General features: G+C 44.7%; 8 non-coding genes across 8 annotated transcripts in view; 5 read left to right on the top strand and 3 right to left on the bottom strand.

Moving 5' to 3' along the window:
• Nucleotides 1-2,997: 2,997 nt before the first annotated feature.
• LOC148633195 (U4 spliceosomal RNA) lies at nucleotides 2,998-3,136 on the bottom strand. Its single transcript, XR_015934053.1, has one exon. It is a non-coding gene; the product is annotated as a U4 spliceosomal RNA (small nuclear RNA).
• Nucleotides 3,137-4,472: 1,336 nt separating this feature from the next.
• trnat-agu (transfer RNA threonine (anticodon AGU)) lies at nucleotides 4,473-4,546 on the bottom strand. The gene has a single exon. It is a non-coding gene; the product is annotated as a tRNA-Thr (tRNA).
• Nucleotides 4,547-6,117: 1,571 nt separating this feature from the next.
• On the bottom strand, nucleotides 6,118-6,190 carry trnav-cac (transfer RNA valine (anticodon CAC)). Its single transcript has one exon. It is a non-coding gene; the product is annotated as a tRNA-Val (tRNA).
• A 15,126-nt stretch (nucleotides 6,191-21,316) lies between these two features.
• Nucleotides 21,317-21,398, top strand: trnas-aga (transfer RNA serine (anticodon AGA)). The gene has a single exon. It is a non-coding gene; the product is annotated as a tRNA-Ser (tRNA).
• Nucleotides 21,399-21,611: 213 nt separating this feature from the next.
• trnag-gcc (transfer RNA glycine (anticodon GCC)) lies at nucleotides 21,612-21,682 on the top strand. The gene has a single exon. It is a non-coding gene; the product is annotated as a tRNA-Gly (tRNA).
• Nucleotides 21,683-22,241: 559 nt separating this feature from the next.
• trnai-aau (transfer RNA isoleucine (anticodon AAU)) lies at nucleotides 22,242-22,315 on the top strand. Its single transcript has one exon. It is a non-coding gene; the product is annotated as a tRNA-Ile (tRNA).
• A 1,270-nt stretch (nucleotides 22,316-23,585) lies between these two features.
• On the top strand, nucleotides 23,586-23,667 carry trnas-aga (transfer RNA serine (anticodon AGA)). Its single transcript has one exon. It is a non-coding gene; the product is annotated as a tRNA-Ser (tRNA).
• Nucleotides 23,668-23,880: 213 nt separating this feature from the next.
• The window catches only part of trnag-gcc (transfer RNA glycine (anticodon GCC)), a 71-nt gene continuing 38 nt past the window's right edge, over nucleotides 23,881-23,913 (top strand). Inside the window, exon 1 of the tRNA in view lies at nucleotides 23,881-23,913. This exon is cut by the window's right edge and continues 38 nt beyond it. This is a non-coding gene — a tRNA (tRNA-Gly).

Below are 23,913 nucleotides of genomic sequence, written 5' to 3' on the forward strand. Positions count from 1 at the left end.
TGAGGGATGTCTGTCTGTACTCAGAGGATCGCTCCCTCCCTCTGTGCATTTCAGGTGTAGACCTAGAAAAGGCCTTTGACCGCCTAAACCGGCAGTACTTAACTTCGGTACTTGAGCACATGAAGTTTGGCCCCATCATGAGAAAGTGGATTAACCTGCTGTACACAGGTAGCAACAGCAGAGTAATGGTTAATGGCAATAGATCACGCCCCTTTGAAGTCTGTTGTGAGGCAGGGCTGGCCATTATCCCCCTTGTTATTCGTTTTGGCTATGGAGCCCTTAGCCTGTGCCTTGCGCCAGGATCAGGCCATTAATGGGATACCAGTACCTGGAAGTGGGGGAGGAGAGGTAAAGACATCTCTATACATGGATGACGTCACCCTGCTCCTCTCTGACAATGCCTCAATTAGTAGAGCTCTGCAGTGCTGTGATCGGTTCTCTTTGGCTTCCTCTGCAAAAATTAACAAATCAAAGAGCGAGATTTTTTATCAGAACTGGAGGGAGCCAAAAGAAGGACATGATCTCAGGCTGCAAGAGAAGAGAATTAAGGTCCTGGGGGTGTATTTTGGAGAAGAGATGGGAACAGTAAATTGGCAGAACAAATTGCCAATCTTAAACAAAAAACTGATGCAATGGAAGAACCGAGACCTCACCATGACAGGGAAGGTGCTGGTCATCAAAGCCAAGCTCTTGCCTGTCTTGAATTTTCTGGCTTCTACCTTCCCAATCCCACACCGTGTTGCGGCGGTGCTGAGGAGATTGATGTTTCAATTTCTATGGGGTGTGAAGCAGGAAAGACTCAGAAGGGAAATAATGTACAGGCCGCTACCCTCAGGGGGGAAGTCTGTCCCAGATATTGCTACGAAGCTGCTGTGCATTTTCCTGGCCTCTGTGCTGAGAGGCTTTGCAACAGCACCTGCAGCGCGTACCTGGACTTATTTTTCCAGGCTCTGGGTAGGTAGGGAGGTGTTCAGAGTGTGGGGTGTCAGACCCAAGCTGGATGTCCCACTCTCTGACACATGCCCTGCAATTTATGGGACAGTTAAAAGTTTTCTAAGATCTCACACAATTGGCCATATTCCCCTCCGAGATGTCAGCGTCCAAAAACTGGAAGATTTCTTTGCACCCCAGAACAATAGGCAGACCCCTGTGGGCATTTTAACATCAGCCCAAACAAGGAAGGTGTGGAAACACACATCCTCTAAGTTTCTGTGCAACATTCACAGAGATTTAGCCTGGAGTGTCGTCCACCAGTGCTTACCGGTACGAACTTCCTTGTACCGTATGGTCCTCACACCCAGCCCTCGCTGCGTTAGGGTGGGCTGCAGCGAGGAGGAGACTGTGACCCATCTCCTGTGGTCCTGCTTTTTTGCTAAGGCCTTCTGGGCACAGTTTGAAGATTGGTTGCAGGCTCTCTCGCCCCAATTTACCCTGACCGCTGCTTTCGTCATATACGGCATCTCTCCTGTCAAACTTCCTCCTGACGTGTTTGACAGGATCTGGGCCGTGGTGAACAGTGGGAAAGACGCCCTGTGGAGAGTGAGGAACATGGGGCTGTTCAAAGGCATCAAGATCCCAGTCAAGGCTGCAGGTAGCCTGGCCCTGTTCATCACCAGAGAGAACTATTACCTCAGAGATCTGTGGAGAGAAGGGAGGGAGGAAGCAGAAAATCTGTGGGAAATAGAGGGCATAGGTCAATATCTCAAGAAACTGTGAAAAACACTATCATGTTTAAGTAAAGAATGTGATTTGCTTCAGAAAAAAGAAATTGTTGCTATGTAACTCGTACCGTGTCAAAATGTAATAAGATGTGATCATATATACTGTTTTAAGTATGTATATTAATGTAAAGCATTTGTGATGCCCTGTATTTTATTGTGAAAAGGAAATAAAAGTTCTTAAAAATCGAAATCGCTGGAGGAAACAGTCCATCTGGCCATGAAACTCATTTGAACGTCTAGCTACAGCAACTAACAATATCATGATTTATTCAGGATGTGTGGAATCAGCACGTCCCGGAGACAGCTTCCGAAATCGTGAGCATTCTCTGGTGGTGTCCTGCAGGGCACCTGTGGGCGTGCATTGGTGGTATAGTGTTGAGCATAGCTGCCTTCCAAGCAGTTGACCTGGGTTCGATTCCTGGCCAACGCAGTGGCAATTGGTTTCAAATGCTGTCATGAGCCTTGGATTATGACTAGCAAAGCGAAGCCTTTTGAAAGAGCTAAAGCACTGCAAAACGGAATTGAAGGAGAATCTTACAGGGGATTCTGAGCGGTGTCTGCATACACGCAGTCCGATACGGGTGCTGAAAGCTTGAGCTACTCTCAATGTCATGCTGCCTTTCCCCGGAGTAAATCTGTTACATTGAAGGAATGCTTCTCGCAGGTTCAAAAGGGACCCTTGTTAATTGGAGAAATCAATGATTTCTAATGAATTCTGTATGTGTTAAAAGACAGCTATACACAGAAAACATGCAGGACACTGCCCATGATGTTTCCCGAGCCGAAACACAGTGCGTTTTTCCAAGCCATCTGACAAAGCTCGCCCACTGAAAACTGCAGCAGATCGTGTAAAGACCTTCAACTTTGTAACTACTGCACGCACAGGAAGCACAATAAATTCCTCTTTTCAAACTGTCAAAGGTTTGCTTTGCAAACGCTGCAGGACATCGCACAATCTCTTTTGAACGGGGACAAACGATTTCTTATGGGGCGCAGTAAGTACAGACGTTTAAAAAGCTCCACTCATGCCGACGATGCAGCATGAAGAAGCGCAACCTAACGTTTGACAGACAAAAGCCGGGCGCCGCTACGAGCAATATGAAATCAAACTGACAGCACACGGCGTTTCGCGCTGACTCAAAAGTGATCTCGACAGACGCTGTTCTCTGCATAACGCTGAAAGAGATAAAGAGCGTTTCTGTTGAGACGTAACAAGCTCGTTTCTTTCTACCATGATGTCACCATGACAAAATCTGTCTTTAAACACCTTGCTCAGTCTCTGACGAGACTGTCAAAAATTGCTTTCGCCGATTGTATTGCAAACCAGCGGAAGCGGGGTATTGGGAAAAGTTTTCAACTAGCAACAATCGTGCGTGCTAATTAGAACAGCAACGCTGAGCTCTCAGCACCGTACTGAGCCCAGGTGTTATTCTAAAGCTGTCAGGTGCAGTTCATTTATATGAAGGAAATCTCTTACTGGGTACGATTACAATGCAGTAAGTAGCACAGGCTACTTGGGGAATAGCCCGATGTGTTTTAAAACGACCCGAGCCAGGTAGGAGTCGAACCTACAATCTCCTAATCCGTAGTCAGATGCATTATGCATTGCGCCACTGTCCCTGGTGTGACACTACAGGACTGTAACCCAGTGATCTCAGCCCTGCAACTAGTAAAATATTACCCCCGGTCCATTCTTTTCCAAAAGTGAGAAACACCTGTTTTCTACATTTTGTCTGTTTTAAAACCATATCTCTTTAAACCAAACCAAGAGTTTGTCTTTTGCACTGATATTCTGATTCATTTCGATTTCAAAGAAAAAAAAGCATTACCTTCCAAAGCATCATAAAATTGTCCCTTCTTCCAGACTCTACTTCTCTCTTGTAGTAGTACAGTAGACCTTTCCAGGTGAGCAGATCACAGAGTCCGAAATGAGCTTCCTCCATCAAGCAAAGTACCTGAACATGACTCTGTCTTCATAAAAGCGCCCCTGTAATAAAGAAATTAAATCCGAAATCAAGAGGGCAGTTGCCTACTGAAGTTCAAGAAGTCATCAATTTTAACCTAGCAACACATTAAAGGCTGCATCTATACAAGTACGATTCTAGAAATGCTCACCAGATTACGTTTTAAGAAGGAACTGCGCCTCAGGTTCCGCCGAGATCTTAACTCGGATGGCAGGATTCAGAGTCCGGAGTGCGGATGTGATCTTCCGCGTATTCAAACCGCCAGCATGTGACTCCCCTGTCCCCGTGACCTCATTGCTCTGCTCTCTCCTCTGTGCAGCCGAGCCCGACTCATGGTAAAGTGGAAAAAAATATGCCCTCAACGTGAGATTTACTCTGGACGAGGATAGATGTTACCTTTTTATCGTTGAATAGGATGTATGTGATGTGGCGACTAGGTTCAATTTTGTATCCTCTTTAAAAGATTAAGGACTGGGGTGAGCGTGATTTACCACCCTTTCAGCTAAGGACCCGACATGCGCACCGTTTAAGCTGCATAGACTCGGTCGTTTAACTCTTCTCTATTAGCAGGGTTAAGGTTAAAGAAAAAAAACATTGCTGACTTCTTTTTTTTTGCCAGCCGCTAGCGCTGATTAGCAAGGTTTGTATTTCATGTTTTGCAAGTTGCATCCATTTTAAGAAAAACAAGTCGCGTTAAAGACAGGAAATGAATACTTGCATTTAATTAAGTCTAGCCGTAGGCGGTTGTCCATAATGACCAGTACTGTTCGAGAAGACAGAACAAAGAAGGCACCGCTGGGATTCGGACCCAGGATCTCCTGTTTACTAGACAGGCGCTTTAACCAACTAAGCCACGGTGCCCCAGGAGTGTTGTCCTTTTGCAGCCACTTGGACACACCTTTAGAAAAACATTTTGTTAACAGGCATTCTGCCTCAGCCTAAACACCTATAGCTTGCAAAGTGCATGCTATTAGACAGGCACCTCTGCAAGACCTTAAGAGTCTCTTAAACTAGTGATAGTAAGGTGTTCCCAACGGGTGATGTTCGGCTTTCAAATCATCTCTCCGTGGAAGCGCCGAGATGCAGCTGTTTAAGGCTTAGAAGCAGCTGACTGTTTCACTACCTAGCTGATCACTGTCAGTCAGGGAGCTCAGAGGTGAAAAGCCTGTCTGAGAGACAATTCGCCGTCGATCAGTTCAATATGTTCCGTACCAGCTCGGCGCACCTGAGATCATCTTGGTAGCCGTGTAGCTCATATAGGTGAGAGCGTGTGTGTGTACCACCGTGATTGGATGCCGGCCCTTCTCAGGTCACAGTAAACCTTCTGCTCAAAAAAAGTGAGGTTTTATTTAATCTCTGACCAAGGGAAACGTTTCATTTTTTCAAAGAAATGTTTGTTAAAAAATAAAGTCATAGTTCAATGGGATTCAATCATAGACCGTGTGATATGGAAGTCAGGAACCTAACCCACAGCACCACCAGCACAGTCACGTGCTGAGTGCTGAAAAAGCACTACAGAAACATTATCGACAGACAATGTACAGCGTGTACTATTCTTGTGTTGCGGTACATGAATATAATTATATCGTTATTAATTTCTAATTTATAACTTTATTAACTTTATAAATTTATAAATTAACTTTATAAATTTATTAACGTTATTAATTAATTTCACGACGCACAGACAGGGCGCGGGGAGCCGCCGCCTGCAAACACAGCTCCAGGCAGGACTCCACTCCGCAGGAGCCGCAGAGCAGAGGAGATGGGGGCAGCTTAGCTCCTGTGCAGAGACCTGAGCTGCTGTTGCTGCAGACACTGTCTTTTCTGCACTCGGGGTAGGAGTGAATGTTGAGTTGCCCTTAGAAATGAAGCAGAGCACTTCAACGGCACGGGTGTGTGTGTGTGCGCCCTGGTGATTCTGGGAGACAGATTGAACCTGGGCTAAAAGAGAGGGGGCTTAGCCCTCTTCCATTTGCTAGTTCAAAGTTGTACAACCCATTTGTATCTGCTAGGCGGCGCAGTCGTCGTGCACAAAGAACGCTTTGAAAAGCGTCAAAGGCAAGTCATTCCGAGTTGGTCGTTTGTGTTTTCCGTTCAGACGCGAAATGCTGAAATGATCTCTCGGCTCCTCGGTTGTCATTTCTGCTCCTTAAAGGAATCACAGCACCCGTCGGCTTCCAGCACGGTGGGTCGGGACACAATGCCGGGGGTCGGAGAGAGCGATGTCTTCCTCGTTAGTATAGGACCTGTCACCTGTCCCCACCTGTCACGCGGGAGACCGGGGTACATCAGGACGCGGATTGAAGTGAAAGCAGGATGCGCTGCGACATGCACTGTGCAGATCCCGCCACACTAAGGGGTGAGTGGGTCTGTTCGATCACAGCGCTAGGCGAATCCCCAATCCCCTTTTGTGCGTGGCGACAAAATAAGTCTGTTTCCGCCCGGTTTCGAACCGGGGACCTTTCGCGTGTGAGGCAAACGTGATAACCACTACACTACGGAAACGGTGGTAAGATATGCCCAGCGGCCCAGCGTTGAGCTTCGCCATTGCGATTCAGCTGCTTCCAGTGCCTTTATTGGAGTGCGCTGATGGACCGTGCTCTCTCTCCAGAGACCAGCACGCCTGTCATGGACGGAGCAGGAAAGGCGCTGCCACATTCTACAGCCCTCTCCACGCAATCGACGAAATCTGGCTACTGAAGTGGAGAAAATCGCCTCTCCAGAAAGTGCAAATATCATCTTGGAGAGTATAAATCCTATTGCCGAAGGTCAGCTCTGTCTACCAGAGTGACCCTCCCACCTCCTGCAGCGATGGTCAGCTCGTCTCACACGCGAGAAGTTTTGGCTGGAAACAAGCGCCCCTTCTTCTCGCACGTTTTGGACGTTCGAGAAGGATCTTCTTCACATTCGCCCATGCAGTTCCCAGTCTTGTGGACGAGGACAAAAAGAACACACAAGGGCTCATCCAGGAGTTGAACCCAGGACCTCCCGCACCCTAAGCGAGACTCATATCCCTAAACCAATGAGCCACGGCAGCACTTTCCATTTTATTCTGTCAGCGAGCTTGAGGACGGGGGAGAGGCGTCATTCGCTCGTCCAGTCAGACCTTCATCAATAAGTCAAGAAAGCTGCAATTACACGACTGCCTTGCAGACGAAGGGCAGTGAACTGCACCCGGTAAGAGGGGAACAAGCGGCACTAGGTGACACCGAGGCATAACCCCAGCGAGGGGGGTTAGCTTGCATGGTACAGCGCTCGCTTTGCATGCGAGAGATAACGGGATCATTTCCCACGTCCTCCAGGTGTGTGCTTAGAGCTTGATGTGCCGAAAGGTGTCCTTTAGCCTGTGGTCACGCCTTGCATGGAGAGCGTCATGCAGCTGTCAATCATTTTGCAGCCACGCCCCCTCTTCATCTTCTCTCTGCCTTAAGCGTCTCCGCCACTCTCTCTTGACATTTCATGTCAGCATGTCAGAAGTCCGAGTGACGTTTTTAATGGCTGAGTGAGGGCACGATGCTGAAGCAGAGAGGCCACTTCAGCCAGAGAGACTTGTGCTAGGTGAGATCTGAAAAACGGACTCGCAACAGAAACAGACCAAAAAAGTATCGGTGAGATCAAAAGGCAAATGCAACATCCAGCAGAGGGCGTCTAAAGATTAGGGAACGGGCGACTGAAATCCATATGAGGCAAACTTTCCAGCTGTGTACTGCAGCTGGCCTCGTTGGCGTAGTTGGTAGCGCGTCAGTCTCATTGTCTGAAGGTCCTGAGTTTGATCCTCACACGGGGCAGGGCTGCTTCCTCTCTTGCTCTTTTCAAACACTTGCGGCAACTGTTCGCTCATAACCACGTCTGGAATGCGTGACCTTTACACGGGGGAGAAGCAACGCCGCATCCCTTTTCTAAAGAACATTCACATTCAGAAATAAGTCAAGAAATTTGCCATTACTTTAGCTCGCGCTGCTGTCAGCCTGCCCATGTTGCCAAAGAAAGATTCACTCGGCGTCAACATGACAGAACAGCGATCACTTGAAAACACTGTTCCACACTCCGTAAGCAAGAACTTCAGTGTTTGCAGTCACCCGATATGCCGATAGTCAAAGGAGTACAAAACATGAAGCGTCAAAAGACAAGATGAGTTGATGGAAAGAGCCTTGAATTGATGAGCACAAAAGTTCAGCTCGTACAATAGGCAACGAAGGTCCCGGCGTCATCATCGCACTTGAAAGGACTGCCTTGCAGACTAAGGGCAGTGGGAGGTTGCTGTTTTCAGATGGAGGCATTGGGATGGTGGGCCGAGATCTATTCTTCTTAAGGAATTCTTCATCGTGAAAGATCGGTCCACAGGTCATCCAAAGAACTTACACATTTTTTGGACTCAGGGAATCACGTGCTTCCGGAAGGGAGTGAAGTGCTCAAACACATGACATGCCCCCTTGATCTCACATGCACAATTCTGCTGCAACATGCACAGCTACCGTCCACACCAGGCAGTGGGGCTTCAGCAGAATTTGCTACGCCACCTGCAATAACATATCCAGCTGCACACATATACATGGCCCCTCTGTCCTTTTCAGGATCTCAAAAAAAAGCATAGCATGGTTTTCCTGCAACCTGATTGACCGCATCTCCCTCAGAATGTGCCCCGTTGCATTCATTGCTGAAGCAGGACGGAGGCTAACGGACATGCCAGAACAGTTAGGCTCAGCGATCTCTCCAAAATATTGTGGTTGTAGTGGAAGAAATATGGTTTAAATTGTACCTTGGTATTTCAAACTCTCTCTAGAATGTTATCCTTTTCTATTTTATTTTGACAGGAACTGGCTAATGACACTAGATGAAAAGAGAAGAAAGAAAACACAACGTTTCGGCCGTGGAGCCTTCTTCAGGTGTGAGGGCTCCACGGCTGAAATGTTGTGTTTTCTTTCTTCTCTTTTAAGCATGGAATAGACCTATTACTTGTTCCTTTGCAGCCTACGCATGCTGACACAGCTCCCCACCTGAACTGCTTATGATGCCTGGTAGTTTGTGGTACTTGGGTATTGTCTTATGTTTGCTCAAACTGCATATGTGTGATTGCATATTTTTGGGTATTTTCATATGTCAATATTTAATTCACTGACATTCCTGTATGCTTGGAAGAAAGGTAGATTGGATTTGGCACAGGACGCCTGCCCATATTTGTTGATCATTGTTGGGCTGGAAAAACAATGATAAAAAGTGTATGAAAAAAGCTCTCTCCAATATTTCCCTTCTCTTCGCCATGGTTACACTGCCTGTTCTTTCCGTCTTTTGTCCTTCTACAAAGATTCCAGGGCTCTTTTTCCACCATAATATCAGAAGCCAAAAAATAACCATCTAATGTGTAAACAGCATTTGTAATGTTGGTAGCTGGAAGAGGTTAAGTATGTTTGCAAGACCTAGTTGATTACACCAGACTTACTTTGTTGTTGTCAGTTTTTTTTTTCTCTTTTAAAGGCTGTAGGTGGGGTGTGATGGACTGTACCACTATCATAGAAGATTTTTTCAGGACACATCGCAGTTCCATAGTAGAATTTATCAATAGTAGAATTCCATAGGACATTATTTACCAACATATTACCCAGTGTGAGACTCTGCCAGTAAACCTCAGAGCATTGAGTTCTCCACTGATAAAGATGGCTGTCTGAAGTCATGAAATCCACTGCTGGGATGCCTGAGAGACAGTAATTGAATCTTGGCTGGAATTAGGCTTTCTATTAGTGTTGATCTTTGGGAATTATGTGGTAAAAAGGGAAAACTCCTTTACTTTAGTCACTTTGAATGTTCAAATGTACAGAACCTGCAAAACTAAGCAATGAAAAAAATCCATCACCACTCTCATGATAGCATAACTCATAGTCTCTGCTGTTGTGTAACAATACACACTTTCAATTTTCTTATCGCCTGTCTCCAGAGAGAATCTTGTTAGTGCTGATGACCTTGAATTAGACCTTGTTGACTCTGTAAAACAATCTTCCTCTGCTTAGAATTTCACTCAGATTGATTATGTTCTCAGATTATTCCTGGCAGGACTGAGTTTCCAGGAAATGAAAAGTGAAAGAAAAAGTACAGAAGATCAGCCCTTGAATATACAACATTGTGCAGTGAGATTGTTAAATGTATTAGCTGCTATCCCGTGCTAGAGCCTGTCGTGGTAAGCAGTGGATGACAGGATCTAGCATAGATACTAATGAAACACTGTTAATGAAAGATAAAACACTTGAGTCTTATTTTAGTTTTCCATTTCCCTTTCATTTGTGATGTACTGTACAACAGGCCACAGAACATGCACAAAAACAGATATGCACACATTCACACCAGGCAATGACAGTCTGCCCAGTCAGAATCTGAGCTGAGGTATCAGAATTCTGAATTCCCTGAATTCTGTCATGGATCATCCACAATAAGGGCAATGTTTGAACACGAGGATCCCCAGGAGAGAGCCTAGTAACACAAATCTTGGAGCAAAAGCAGATGATTAACTTCATAGTTTGTGTGGTTGAGCCAAAGTTGAGCATGAGGATATGTGAGTCACCATTCTTAGAAATGGATCCAACTTCAGACAGGCGTCAAAAGTAAGAGTATACAGTGCTGGGGCAATGACACTTCAATGATCAGAAGGATAACAAGAGTTTTAATGCATTGAAATTGATTTTCTGGTGATGCACACTGTCATGGAACTATTAATTTTTTAAGGATCACTTACTGACGTCAGACAGCTGCCAATTCTCCAGACTGGAAGGATGAACAGTTTATCCCCCTAGGTACCATATTTCCATATTTCGAAGCATTGGAATAATACATGTCATACAGCAACATAAAAACAGGAAGACAAGTATCACAGCCCCTATAATCGGTGTTAGTAACTTAAAAGAAAAACATTCCCCCTGGCCCAAACAGTGATTCTAACCAGGAGAGAAAAGCCAGTGTATCTTTTATGCCTCTCTCTTTATTCACCTTGTCTTTTAGTTCTTTCAAATGCTGAATAGCGAGCGTAATATTTCCGTAATCATCGTCATTAGCTGGAATATATGTACAACAGGAGTCTCCTACTAAAGCATAGACTCCTCCAGATGCTGCATTTTGAAGGTCCAGCACGAACCTGTTCTGAAGTACCATTAATCTAACTCCCCTTAATTCTTGTTTGATAGCGTCTAAGCCTTCTAACGTGATATTAATAAAAGAGTACATTTCATAAAAAGTCGCATGGGTGAGGCTGTAGAATGAGGCATTAAAGCACATATATAACAAGATGCATTAAATTTCTTTAACTTTACAGTATGATTTATAAATTTATACCACAAATTACTCATATCCCCCTCATTATCAGTTTCATTCAGCCAGTTTGTATACAAAGAGGCTTCGTGTTTAGATTCTTCCTCTTTTGGGGTGGTGACAGGCTTCTACATAAAAAGGAAAAAGGCTGTGCACATCAGTCCCACGCAGGTTATCCCCATCTGTCCTTGTGGAGACATCACTCCTGCGCTTTGCTCAGTTCGTTTGTGACCTTTTTACAGTGGGAAGCATGAATCCAGGGCACCATTTCTGTGACCTTCACAGCAGTGGCAGTGGTCAGCAGCACCTGGTACAGCCCCCTCCACCTGAGTGAACACCATTTGTTTTTCCTGAAGTCTTTCACCAGAATCCAGTCTCCTTATTCACTCATTAGTTCTTACAGCACAGGTAAATCCCTGTGGGCTGGAGCCCAGTATAATCTTAGGCTTTTTTGGTCAACATTGGTCAACAGATTGGTCAACAACTGGGTAATAACTCTTAGAAAAATCTACACATTGTTCCCCTGCCTCAGCTGTGACGTTTTGCAGAACAATTCTAGCTGAAGTTGTAAAATTTCTCTTTGTTCCGTTCCTGCAAAACATCTTATTATGAGCAAACAAACCACAATAATCATTTGCATCTAGGGGAATCACTCCCAAGGGTAACCCCCCTTAAAGCTATATTGTTCTACCCATCAGGTTCTGCCACTAGATAAGAGAACCTTTCCCATGAAATCATTTTTTGACCTTCATGATCCCTTCAGGGTGTACAATTAGCACAGAAGCAGCAGCTTTAGTCCACATGTTTTTCAAACAGGATATTAACGATATGATCATAACGAATAATACCAGACCCACAAATATGTATTGAACCAGAGACCCTCTCCATGTTCCTAGCACAGACTGTAGCCATGTACCAATGCCCCAATCATCTGGATTATAATTATGATATATATTTTTCTTCATCATAGATGTGCTTTGCTAAGTCCTAGCAACCTACAATACTACAATAGAGAATTAGCAAATTCAACAATCCATTCCTCCAGCTAAATTCATCCCTCCAGGAAGTTTCATTGATTGGCCCGTGATGATATCAAACAGGCTGTTACACAGTTCTGTTTGATCCAGCCCGCATCCCATGGCGTTCCTTCAGTCTGATGTCTAGTCGATCTTTCAGAGATCTGTTCCTTCATTCCACTGTTCCAGCAGACTGAGGGTGATCTCAGTCCATCTCACTCCGAACAATGCAGCCACAGCCTGACACACCTTCCCTGTGAAGTGTGTTCCTTGATCATAATACAAGGGGCAGGGCAGTGCCCACCGAGGGCTTATCTCTGTTATCAAGTGTTTGGTAGACACAGAGGCAGTGGCAGCAACCCACCAGGAAAACAGATTATAAGAGCCCAGGTTTCCCTTTACAATTTTCAATTTCCCAGGTTTGAAAGGTTCCTCAGTAGCAGGCCTTTTGAGCTGTTGCACCCGCACCTGAACTGTAGTTGAGTTCCTTTGATAAACATTACATCCAGATACCACATAAGTGGTTACGGCTTCAAACCCGGTTCTCACCCAGTTTTGGGTAACCGGCACACCATTTGACTCCCACCTGGGTGTCCAACAGAGTGCATTTGTCGGGCTATAAAGGGCATTAGGCTGTGAGGGCATGCAGGGCGTCTGGTGTGCTGTCAGCTCCACACCCCATCATCATGCAGCCCCACAATCTTTTCTAACCATGTCCATTTCTCTGCTTCACAGAGGTCTCAGACTACTGTTCTACAAGTATTGCTCACCTGACAGTTGCATCTGCAAAGTTGTTCCCTCGAGTTACTGGAAACATTTCTTTATTATGTGATTTACACATTACCACAGCTACTTCAGTCAGTAGCTGCAAAGCTTCTAACAGTTCAGAGATAAACCCAGCATTCTTAACTGGAGTCCCTGCTGTGTTGAGAAAATCCCTATTCCTCCACCACCATCCAAAATTGTGGCATGCACCAAATGTATATATAGAGTCTATATACATATGCAGCCATTCAAAACAAGCGGGGTACGCTGCGGTATAACACGGTGGGCGTTTCGCAGTATACCGCATCATACCGGACGCAAATTAGATTATGTTAATAGTATCCGGAATCACCTTGTAAAATCGCCAGGTGGAGCTAATAAAGGTTAACCTCTCCTGTACAGCATTTGAGCTGTCAGCAGAAAACGTCGGTTTTGAATCCTGATCACTGCTGAGGGACAATCTTTATTCAATTAAGAATTTAAGGTGTATACTCTTTAGACTTTAAATTTAAACAGTGTATTACAGCATGTTAATCATTAAACATTAAAAAGGCGGTATATTTTATAAAAGCAAGATTGTTCTGTTGGACAAAAGTACACAACCTACCACCTTTATCATAAATATTTTAATTATGCAGGAATATTTTATGCATCAAAGTCTTTACTGAAGATATTACTAAGAGTATTAATAATGAATGACCTTGGACAAGCTGTAAGCTCAAAGTATTACCCTGGTCCACATTCTTTGTAACCGTCTTTGTAAACGAAAATAGTTTATTTTTTCATTGACAAAAAGTAACACCACAGCATTTAGTTGATCCGATCACGCATTCATTTCTAATCATACAATGTAATTCTTGAGAATCTCCGATTCACCATGCCTTTCACATGCTCATAAACGATTTTAATTTAGGAATATAAACATATTAATGTATGTAAACTGTACTGTATATTGCTGGTCTTGGTAGTTTAAAGAAAAAATACACACCAGTATTCCATTTCTCCCTAAACATTTTAAGCATCAAAGTCTTACATGTTGTTATTTGGGAAACATTTTTACGTGCTCCTTCTGACCATATTAGGATTATATACTTTGTGAAAAGTGATAGTATTTAACCTTTTCTGTGAATTCGCTTGTTATCTAACAAATGCATACTTTTAGAATTTGATTAACAGGGAATATAATATGGAATTGCGTATCTAAACAACTTAATAATGATATAATTATAATAATGTACTGTCTGGCGGAATAAACTGAAGAGGTTAGTTAATGCGACACGGAATTATTAAGAATTATCACCTCTTTTTACACTTGAGAACAAATGAGAACATTCCACTCAGTGGGATGTTATCTCAAGCACCTGCTAATTCGTTTTACACCACTGGACGACAGGAGAATGTGACTGTACTGTATCTGTACAGAATGTATCTTTCAATCAATACAGTAATTGATTAAAATCGCAATCGTGCGTTTAATTAAATGCCTTTTTTGATTCACAATCTGAAAATGAAAACAGCGGTAAAGTCACCTTGAATTTAAAAAAAACGATTTTGGCACGCCTGTAGCATTTTCACGAAACCTCCTAAAGTTATGAGAACACTTGCTTTGTGTATAAAGTACATTGTGAATGTTTTCACAGCCTTCACTTTGTTGTTTTTATGCCATTTTTTTGACCACACACAAATATTCCTATGTCCGTATCTTCGCAAGGGAATCAGTGCGAATTTTAATACTAATTAAATGACCGCGGGCACTTTCCACCCCCGCTACATTCTCAGAGTAGAACAGACTAACCTTCTAATGAAAGACGGTCCACCTCCCACGGACAGGAAAAGTGCCCACAGGCACTTAAACTTAATATGGTCAGTAACAGTAAAGAGTAACATGGTCAGAATGTTTAGGGAGAAAGTGGAATACTGGTCTGTATTTTTTCTTTAAACTACCAATACTAGCCATATACAGTCTGTAATGTAGGGATTTCTATATGTCTTTATTTAGTGGTTACATTAGTGAAAAGGCTAAACTTTTAGCTTCAGTAACGCGTACGCGTACGCGTACGCGTACGTATGGTGTACATGTTTGTTTTGGGTTTTGCTTGTTCACATATCTCCCCTTTTTATAAAACAACGTGGTTGAAAACTGTTCCAGAGACACTGTTGTTTCATCAGTTAAAAGTACATCATGAAATGCCTCTCCCTGTTCAATCTACTGTTAAAAAGAAAAGGAGCATAAAGCGTCTGATGGTCATAAACGATATTCATTTAGGAACAGCATCAGAGATATGTTTTTAACTGCACTGCATCGGAGAGAATACCATAGTGTGTTTTTTTTTTTTACTCCCTGGCGGAAATTGGCTTCCATAAGAATCAATATGGCTCAGAGATTAAATAAAACTTCACTCGCACCAAACAAATGTATATTTCTAATCACAACATGATCGAATTTAAGTCATTTTAATAACAATGAATAGTCACCTATGCGTTACAATATAAACATTTATATTGATTTAAATCGCGTTTAAATCGCCGTTATTTAAAACCCATAAATAAAGCTGATACTGTTTAGACTTTTAATTATTTAAAACTGTATTACAGCAGCACAATGCACAATGCAACGTAAATCGCTATCTTTGTCTTCTGTGTAATAATGTTCACCTCTCTGTCCAGCAAATTAACAATAGTAATAATAATGAACTTTATTGTATATGGCGCCTTTAAAGGTGGCTCCTCAAAGCACTTTACAGGTTAAAAACAATAACAACAATACTGTTTGACTGGGCAAACGATTTTTTTTTTAAGAACTACAAAATGAGATATAATGATGTGTTCCGGTTTAGACATAAACGAAGAGCATAACACGTGGGCGGCGTAGCGGTCGGCTCTGGCTTTCCCATCTACTGTATACCGATACGCTGCATACAACCCCCCTCTCTGCGGGAGTTCTGGCTGTGGCGAATTAAACCGGTTTCACAAGTATTTTCAAAGTAGAAGGGGGCGAGATTTCCAGCAAAAGACACCTCCCCCCCTCAAAAACCAAGGAAGTACAGTACTTACTAGTTAAGAAAGCTAGACTCCTCAATGAAATCGCTTTAACATGCTAATGCTTTGGTGTAACAGTCCGGGCGTGGCCAGCTTCTAATGTCAACCTGACTATGGCGAAAGGAACCCTCCTTTCATTGGAAGACTATGAACATATTCTAGCCATAAATGAATTAATAGCAAACATGGTTTACATAAAATACATTTTTCCAAGAAAGTTTAGCCTTTGTTACTAATGAAACCACAAAATAAAGACATAAATATAGAAATCTTAATATTTTTAAAATACATGACTTTGCTAAAATTTATTTGAAAATAAAAACGATTACAAACGCCAGCGGATAGAGAGAACAGGGGAGGGATGTTGGTTTTGCATAAGGGGTGGGGCTATAGAAATGAGGTCTATTTGAGAATGTGGAGTTACATGTTCTGGCTGTTGGTGAATTATCGTTGTTGAGTATGGCGTGTTGAGGTATTGATTTTGTGTAATGCTTTATGTTGAAAATTTAGGTGGATTTTGTTTATAATAACGAGGATAAACTGGGATGGGAGGAGGATTTGGTTTTGCATAAGGGGCGGGAATATGATAATTTGAGGAATTTGAGAGAGATTCACAGAGATTCCCTCTGCTGTGACCCAGGGAACCTGCAGTCAGGTAACATTATTTCTCACAACTACCAGGTATTGAGTGAGATTGACCTGATTGTTCCTGCCTCAACGGCAGGGTTGCCAATACACCCAGTCCCCCAGAAGGGACAGGGAATGAAAGCCAAGCCGGTTTTCTTACAGCCACCAGCTCAGTTTGTCAGTCTGAGTCTGACCAACAGTGGTTCAGCCAGACTGGAGCTGGATGGGCAAGCCACCCGACTGTTAGTGCAGAACATGGAAAAGGGGGGTGTCAGAATCCCCGCCTGCACTGACATGGGCCTGGTGGGTGATGGTGAGTTCGAAGACAGTGAACTAGCTATCCCAGTGCTGGGGCAGCTCCCTGAACCCCTAGAGAGGGAAGGGGGGAGCGAGCAGGTGTCCTACACCCACGTCCAGCGAACGATTGTAAACATGCCGATAGAGGGATTCCTCAATCAGGAAGTGTGCAGGGTGGACCTGAACAGTGAGAATGGAGTAACAATCCCAGATCCCTCAGGTGCTCCAGATAACCACTAAGCCAAGGGTCAGGCATGCTCCACCGCTGCACCACCCCCTGCAGGGTTCCTAGAGCACAGGCATGAACAAATCGAAAAAGCAGATGTCCTGGAAATGGAGGAGCAGCATCAGCAGCTGCGTCAGATCTCCTCAGATTTCCAGGATGTTGGTGCCCAAGATGCCACATGGCATACTGAGAAAGAGACCATGTACATGCTGCACCAGCTTAGAAAGGGGACAGTCACTCAGAAGGAGATGACTGGGATCAGCCACCCGAAAAGACTTTTGGGAGGACTGATTGCTGCCGCCACTGTTGTGTGTTTGCTATTTCTGGTAGGTTTGTGTGCTACTGGCACTCTCACCCTGACTGCCCCAAGAAGGCAGGTGTCAGAGGTGCCAGAGGGTAGTGACAGACTGTATCAACAGCAGCAAAAGTTGGAAAGCTTAGGGAAAACCCTACAGGCAACTTCCTATGCAACAGGGTTGAATCTTATCCCCCACCTAGTGGACATGATTGTTGGTGTTATACAGTGGGTTTATGCTTGTGTGCAACAGGCCAGAATGTTGACACAAGACCTGTTAAGGGAGCTTAGTGCCACTGTAGCCAGTCTAGCCATAGCACAAATCCTAACCCACTTGATTTCACTCTTCTCAGTAGAGGAGTATGTGACATTAAACCCATTGCTCATAGCTCACCCAGAAGGCAATCCAAGATTGAATTCGGTTCCAAATCTTGAGATGGGTATGGCTACCAAAGCTATCCATTGGCTGTGTCTAACTGATCCACCAATGAAGGGTGTAAAGCTACTAACGAGCAGAGGGAGGTTAATGAACCCCATGAAGAGCAGATGGGAAGTAAATGGCTGGTCAGCACACCACATTTAACTGTCACTATAACTTGTGACAGGCATGATACAGCTACCACAATGCAGCTACCTAACCAACAGTTTCCTGCAAGTTCCCAAGGAGGCCATAGTACAGCATGGTAACTTAACACTGTACGGTCTGCAACCAGACAACATAAGACCAAACTTGAGGTCGTGGATGCCTTCAGGTGCCACACTATTGAATTGGATAGAAATCCAAGAAACAGTAAGCCCTGAAGATGTACAGGTAGTTAGTTTGCTTTAATGGAACAAACCTCCAAACCACCCTGGCAGGTGCCCAACACAGGTGTCATGGTTCATCAGGGGGGCTGGGAACAGGAACCGGTGTTATTGTAACACTGGTGCTGGGAAGCTGGATCATGACTGACAATGTACTCTGAATGCTGTACTCTTACATCAAGATGTACTCCGGGTAGCACGAATGAGTCAAAGGTAGCATTTCAAAAGAAAGGAAGTTACCTCTTCCCCAAATATCTGCCTACAGAGGTATCAGATACTGACAGTGAACTTCCTGATTTGTAATGCCTAGACTGAGATGATGTCTCCTACCTTGTTTATACATACTCCAGATGTTATTCATTCTGTTTGTTCCCAATGCTGGTTCCGGTATGAATTCTCGAGGAGTAATGTGGACATTTAAGGTTAATGTTCTAATGACAAGGGACATCACTTAACTCTGTTTTGTTTTGAAGGCAACAACGCCTCAGGACCTCGTGACCTTCAAAAAGGGGGGATATGTAGAGGCAATGCTTGTTAATAAGACAGAATTAAGTGTTGCTGTGCTTTCCCAAATGAGGCCCCATCTCTCTCTTCATCTCTGTGGCTGCACCACAGAGAAACTATTCATGCAGGCTGATTTAAAGATGTTTTCTTTTGATAAGGGACAGCTCCCAAATGGGGATGCACTTAGCTGAGCCTGGCTATCATGATCAATGGTCATCCATTGGCGCCTATCTGTCTAGGGAGTGCCAGATGGACATCTGGATTGCATTCCTAGGTGTCAGGAGTAAGTGACTCATATCTCACCTTGATCAACCAGTCAGGGATTGGTAGGGCCATGTAACCCATGTGGGACTCTGATGCCCATTAAACTTTCAGCCAATGACAAGCTGAAGTTCCTCCAGGTAAAAACAGGCAACAGAGAGCCTGGAGAAGGAGAACTAGTAGGACTATTCCAGTAGGAGAATTCTAAGGAGAATTCCAGGGGTGCAAGACAAATCCATGGCAGGACGGCCCAGGAGCAGAAGGCTCCCAAGGGCAGGACATTCTCACAGCGCGCCTCTTGACCATCCTGAGACTCAGCCCGGACAACCACGGAACGGCCAGTGCGTCTGAGTGCCAGTACTTTCCTCTGTTCTAAAAGTCGAGAGCGGAGGTTGCCACGAGTAACCAGAGGATCCACCCGAGGTTAGCATCAGCAGCAAACCTCATGAACAGGTCAGAACTGTGGACAGCTGAATCACTATTCAGAACAAGCGCTTCATCAGGAACGAATCGGTCCTCTTCCTGACCTGCTGGGACCCACAGTCATCTTTTCTCCTGTGCACAAACTTTGCTAGTTAAAGCCAACACTAACTAGCCGGTCAGTGAGCATCAGCAGCGCACCGTCGCAAGCAGCACAGCACAGCCTGGCACCTAGCCAGAGAGTGCGGATTGGACAGCAACAGCCTGCAACTGTTCCTTTGTGCCCACAGGAGATCTGAATCCCGAGAGATTGGATGAGTATTCAACTTCACTGCATTACAGCTCGAGAATTCCATTGTTATCCCAACCAGTTGATATCAGTTTAATTCCTAAGAGTTATGTACTTGTTTTGAGTATCTAATGTAGAAGTTGTAATCAAGTTCAATTATGAAACGGTCTAGATGAATGATATACTGAACGTATGTCCTCTTGATATATGTAACTCTTTGTAACTGAATGAATATATACCTTTTGTATTCTGATAACCCTCTCGATAAGATCTGTTAGGTTTACATGCATATTCTATGTATTAATAAATGTATCCTCGTGTATTAGTACCTGTGTGTGTGCGTTGTTTGAGTTATATCGCATAGTTGGATTCTAAAGCCATTAAAATAATTATTTTTGTGACTTACACAAAAATAATTTTTGGCTACAATTAATAATTGTCCCCGTAAATGCCCAAACTCTACAGAACTGGTGCCTCGTGAGAGCACACTACACCAGCTTCCGCGGGCTTGCAATACAATCGGCGAAAGCGAAAGCGAGAGCAAGGTGTTTAAAGACAGATTTTGTCGTGGTGACATCATGGTAGAAAGAAACGAACTTGTTACGTCTCAACAGAAACGCTCTTTAGCTCTTTCGGCTTTATGCAGAGAACAGCGTCTGTCGAGATCACTTTTGAGTCAGCGGGAAACGCCCTGTGCTGTCAGTTTGATTTCATATTGCTCGTAGCGGCGCCCGGCTTTTGTCTGTCAAACGTTAGGTTGCGCTCCTTCATGCTGCATCGTCGGCATGAGTGGAGCTTTTTAAACGTCTGTACTTACTGCGCCCCATAAGAAATCGTTTGTCCCCGTTCAAAAGAGATTGTGCGATGTCCTGCAGGGTTCGCAAAGCAAACCTTTGACAGTTTGAAAAGAGGAATTTATTCTGCTTCCTGTGCGTGCAGTAGTTACAAAGTTGAACGTCTTTACACGATCTGCTGCAGTTTTCAGTGGGCGGGCTTTGTCAGATGGCTTGGAAAAACGCACTGTGTTTCGGCTCGGGAAACATCATGAGCAGCTATACTGTGTATAGCTGACTTTTAACGCATACAGAATTCATTAGAAATCATTGATTTCTCCAATTAACAAGGGTCCCTTAAAGGATGAGTCAAAGTAACGTTTAATCGGATTAGTTTCCTTAGAGCTGGTTCAGAGTTTGCTCAAGAGTGTACCTTTCACAGATGCGCAAAGAAGAATGTTGGGGGTGCACGCTTCAAGGCGCCTTACAGCTATAGGGAGCGATTCGAGATGATTCGTGGCGTGTGCTCGTTCCCATATACCGTACGCCCCGGGGTGCAGTGCTAAGATGACGTACAATACCGCTTGGGCACGTAACGGCGTTATATGCAAGTGCGGGACGTGAGGGTTTTCGTTTGTTCGTTTTGTTTTGCTCTGCTTTGCTTTGTTTTGCTTTCCATCGCGTTGGTAAGAGCGTAAATAAAAAGGCGATTCCTGCATCTACCACTAATGTAAGAGCTATTTCAAGTGCGACGTGGTGCGGCTTTTCAAATGCTTGTGGGCATTTCTCTGTTGTTGATTCTTTTTTTGTGTGTAACAAAGTGGCATTTTCATGTCCGGACGGGGAGACTTTATCATTCCGACATGAAGCCACCCTTAAGTCCTCTGAGGCGTGTCTGTCTGCAAGGCTTGTATTTTGGAAATGTTTTTATGAAACGGAGAACGACTTTGAAATAGGCTTCCGCCGGCACCTCGCGATCCAGGTAAGATTGTAGCAAGAACGCAGCGGCAGTGGGGCTTGCTGTAGTCGTGGCCGAGTGGTTAAGGCGATGGACTAGAAATCCACTGGGGTCTCCCCGCGCAGGTTCGAATCCTGCCGACTACGTTATCCGCCTCCAGTCGGTGTGTTTCGGCGCAAGCAAAGAAGCGTGCCTCTTTGCTGTTCCTGGTGGTTTTAAAACGCCCAATCGCTTGTACCCGCTGCCTTGGAAATAAGTTCTTCAGCGTCCGCGAATGGCATTTTGCAGCTGGAAGCAGATGTCGACGCGTTTTGCACAGACCACCAAAAAAGCGTCTTTTTTGAAGGCCCAGGCACTGAGCATTGGTGGTTCAGTGGTAGAATTCTCGCCTGCCACGCGGGAGGCTCGGGTTCGATTCCCGGCCAATGCAGTGGCTTTTGCAGCGAGCGGCTCCATCACTTGCATCCCCTTGCAACTCGCAACTCAAAAAACCCACTGAAGCTAAGCAGGTGTGAGCCAGGTCAGTAACCGGATGAGGGTGAGCTACAGGGAAAAACAAAGCTTCCAGCTGGAAGCGGTGTTAATGGTGCCGGCGTTGGGGCGCTCACCCTGAGGTCTGTGCGGGTCCCAATGCCCCAGTATAGTGACGGAGATGCTGTGTTGTAAAAGGGCGCTGTCTTTTGGATGAGATGTAAAACCGAGGTCACAGCGCTCTGTGGTCATTCAAAATGACCACCAAAACCTTTGACAAAAGCTCTTGGTAATTGATGGTCTTCAATAATGCTTCTCCTTTAGGTACATTTTAAATCAGCTGAAAAATGCTGTGAAATGGGGGGGCACTTCAGGCCAGTGTAGGATTTGGGTTACAAGAACCATGAAACTGCACGAGAAAGCCCGTACACTGAATTACACGGCTTTCTATTCAAAGGAGGACAAAAGAAATTCCCTGAGTTCGATTTTTTGCAGCACAGAGAGGAGCACTGTTGTGAGGCCGGTTAGCTCAGTTGGTTTGAGCGTGGTGCTAATAACGCCAAGGTCACGGGTTCGAGCCCCGTACTGGCCAGGTCCTTTTCTCTTTTCTTACCAAAGCTGTTAGGTTCCTTTCCGTGGTGAGAGGGGTTGTCATGCAACGCTGCCACATAGTGCCGACAGACAAGAGTGTTGCGGGAGAAGAGAAAAGTGTTTGAAGATTTAAGAGTGTCTTAGGTGGAGCCAAAATCAAGTGTCACAAATACAAGTGGGAGGATTTCCAATGTTTAATATGGTAAAAATAAGCGGAAGTTATCTGCCGGTCCGGCACAGTCTGCCATGCTTTTGTCATATACTGTAAAGTGGTGTCGAACTGGGTGTCGAACTGGAGCCTCACCATTTGCATATGTGAGGCTCCAGTTATACATCGAGTGTCACATTAAATGACAAAAATGAAGAGAGTTAAAGCAGCTGGAGAGGTTTTCTTACAACTTTTGAGCTGACACAGTTTTGGAAAATGTTTCCTTCACGCTGCACTGTACAACATAGGCAGCCAAGAGTCTCCAAAACAAAACAGAATTGACAGATAGGAGAAAATTCCCACTCATCCTGAAGTTCCCAAAATCCAGCACTGAGCGTAAACAAAGTGTCTAAGTAGCGTGGGAATGCTAACCCTAACCCTAGCTGGAGTTTGAGTAATCCAGCACTGAGCGTAAAAAGATGAGTCAAAGTAACGTCTAATCGGATTAGTTTCCTTAGAGCTGGTTCAGAGTCTGCTCAAGAGTTTACCTTTCACACATGCGCAAAGAAGAATGTTGGGGGTGCACGCTTCAAGGCGCCTTACAGCTGTAGGGAGTGATTCGAGACGATTCGTGGCGTGTGCTCGTTCCCATATACCGTACGCCCCGGGGTGCAGTGCTAGGATGATGTACAATACCGCTTGGGCACGTAACGGCGTTATACGCAAGGTTTTCGTTTGTTCGTTTTGTTTTGCTCTGCTTTGCTTTGTTTTGCTTTCCATCGTGTTGGTAAGAGCGTAAATAAAAAGGCGATTCCTGCGTCTACCACTAATGTAAGAGCTATTTCAAGTGCGACGTGGTGCGGCTTTTCAAATGCTTGTGGGCATTTCTCTGTTGTTGATTCTTTTTTTGTGTGTAACAAAGTGGCATTTTCATGTCCGGACGGGGAGACTTTATCATTCCGACATGAAGCCACCCTTAAGTCCTCTGAGGCGTGTCTGTCTGCAAGGCTTGTATTTTGGAAATGTTTTTATGAAACGGAGAACGACTTTGAAATAGGCTTCCGCCGGCGCCTCGCGATCCAGGTAAGATTGTAGCAAGAACGCAGCGGCAGTGGGGCTCGCTGTAGTCGTGGCCGAGTGGTTAAGGCGATGGACTAGAAATCCATTGGGGTCTCCCCGCGCAGGTTCGAATCCTGCCGACTACGTTATCCGCCTCCAGTCGGTGTGTTTCGGCGCAAGCAAAGAAGCGTGCCTCTTTGCTGTTCCTGGTGGTTTTAAAACGCCCAATCGCTTGTACCCGCTACCTTGGAAATAAGTTCTTCAGCGTCCGCGAATGGCATTTTGCAGCTGGAAGCAGATGTCGACGCGTTTTGCACAGACCACCAAAAAAGCGTCTTTTTTGAAGGCCCAGGCACTGAGCATTGGTGGTTCAGTGGTAGAATTCTCGCCTG

Source organism: Lepisosteus platostomus, unplaced genomic scaffold, assembly GCF_059453375.1.
Source record: "Lepisosteus platostomus isolate fLepPlt1 unplaced genomic scaffold, fLepPlt1.hap1 Scaffold_48_H1, whole genome shotgun sequence".
Lineage (NCBI taxonomy): Eukaryota > Metazoa > Chordata > Actinopteri > Semionotiformes > Lepisosteidae > Lepisosteus > Lepisosteus platostomus.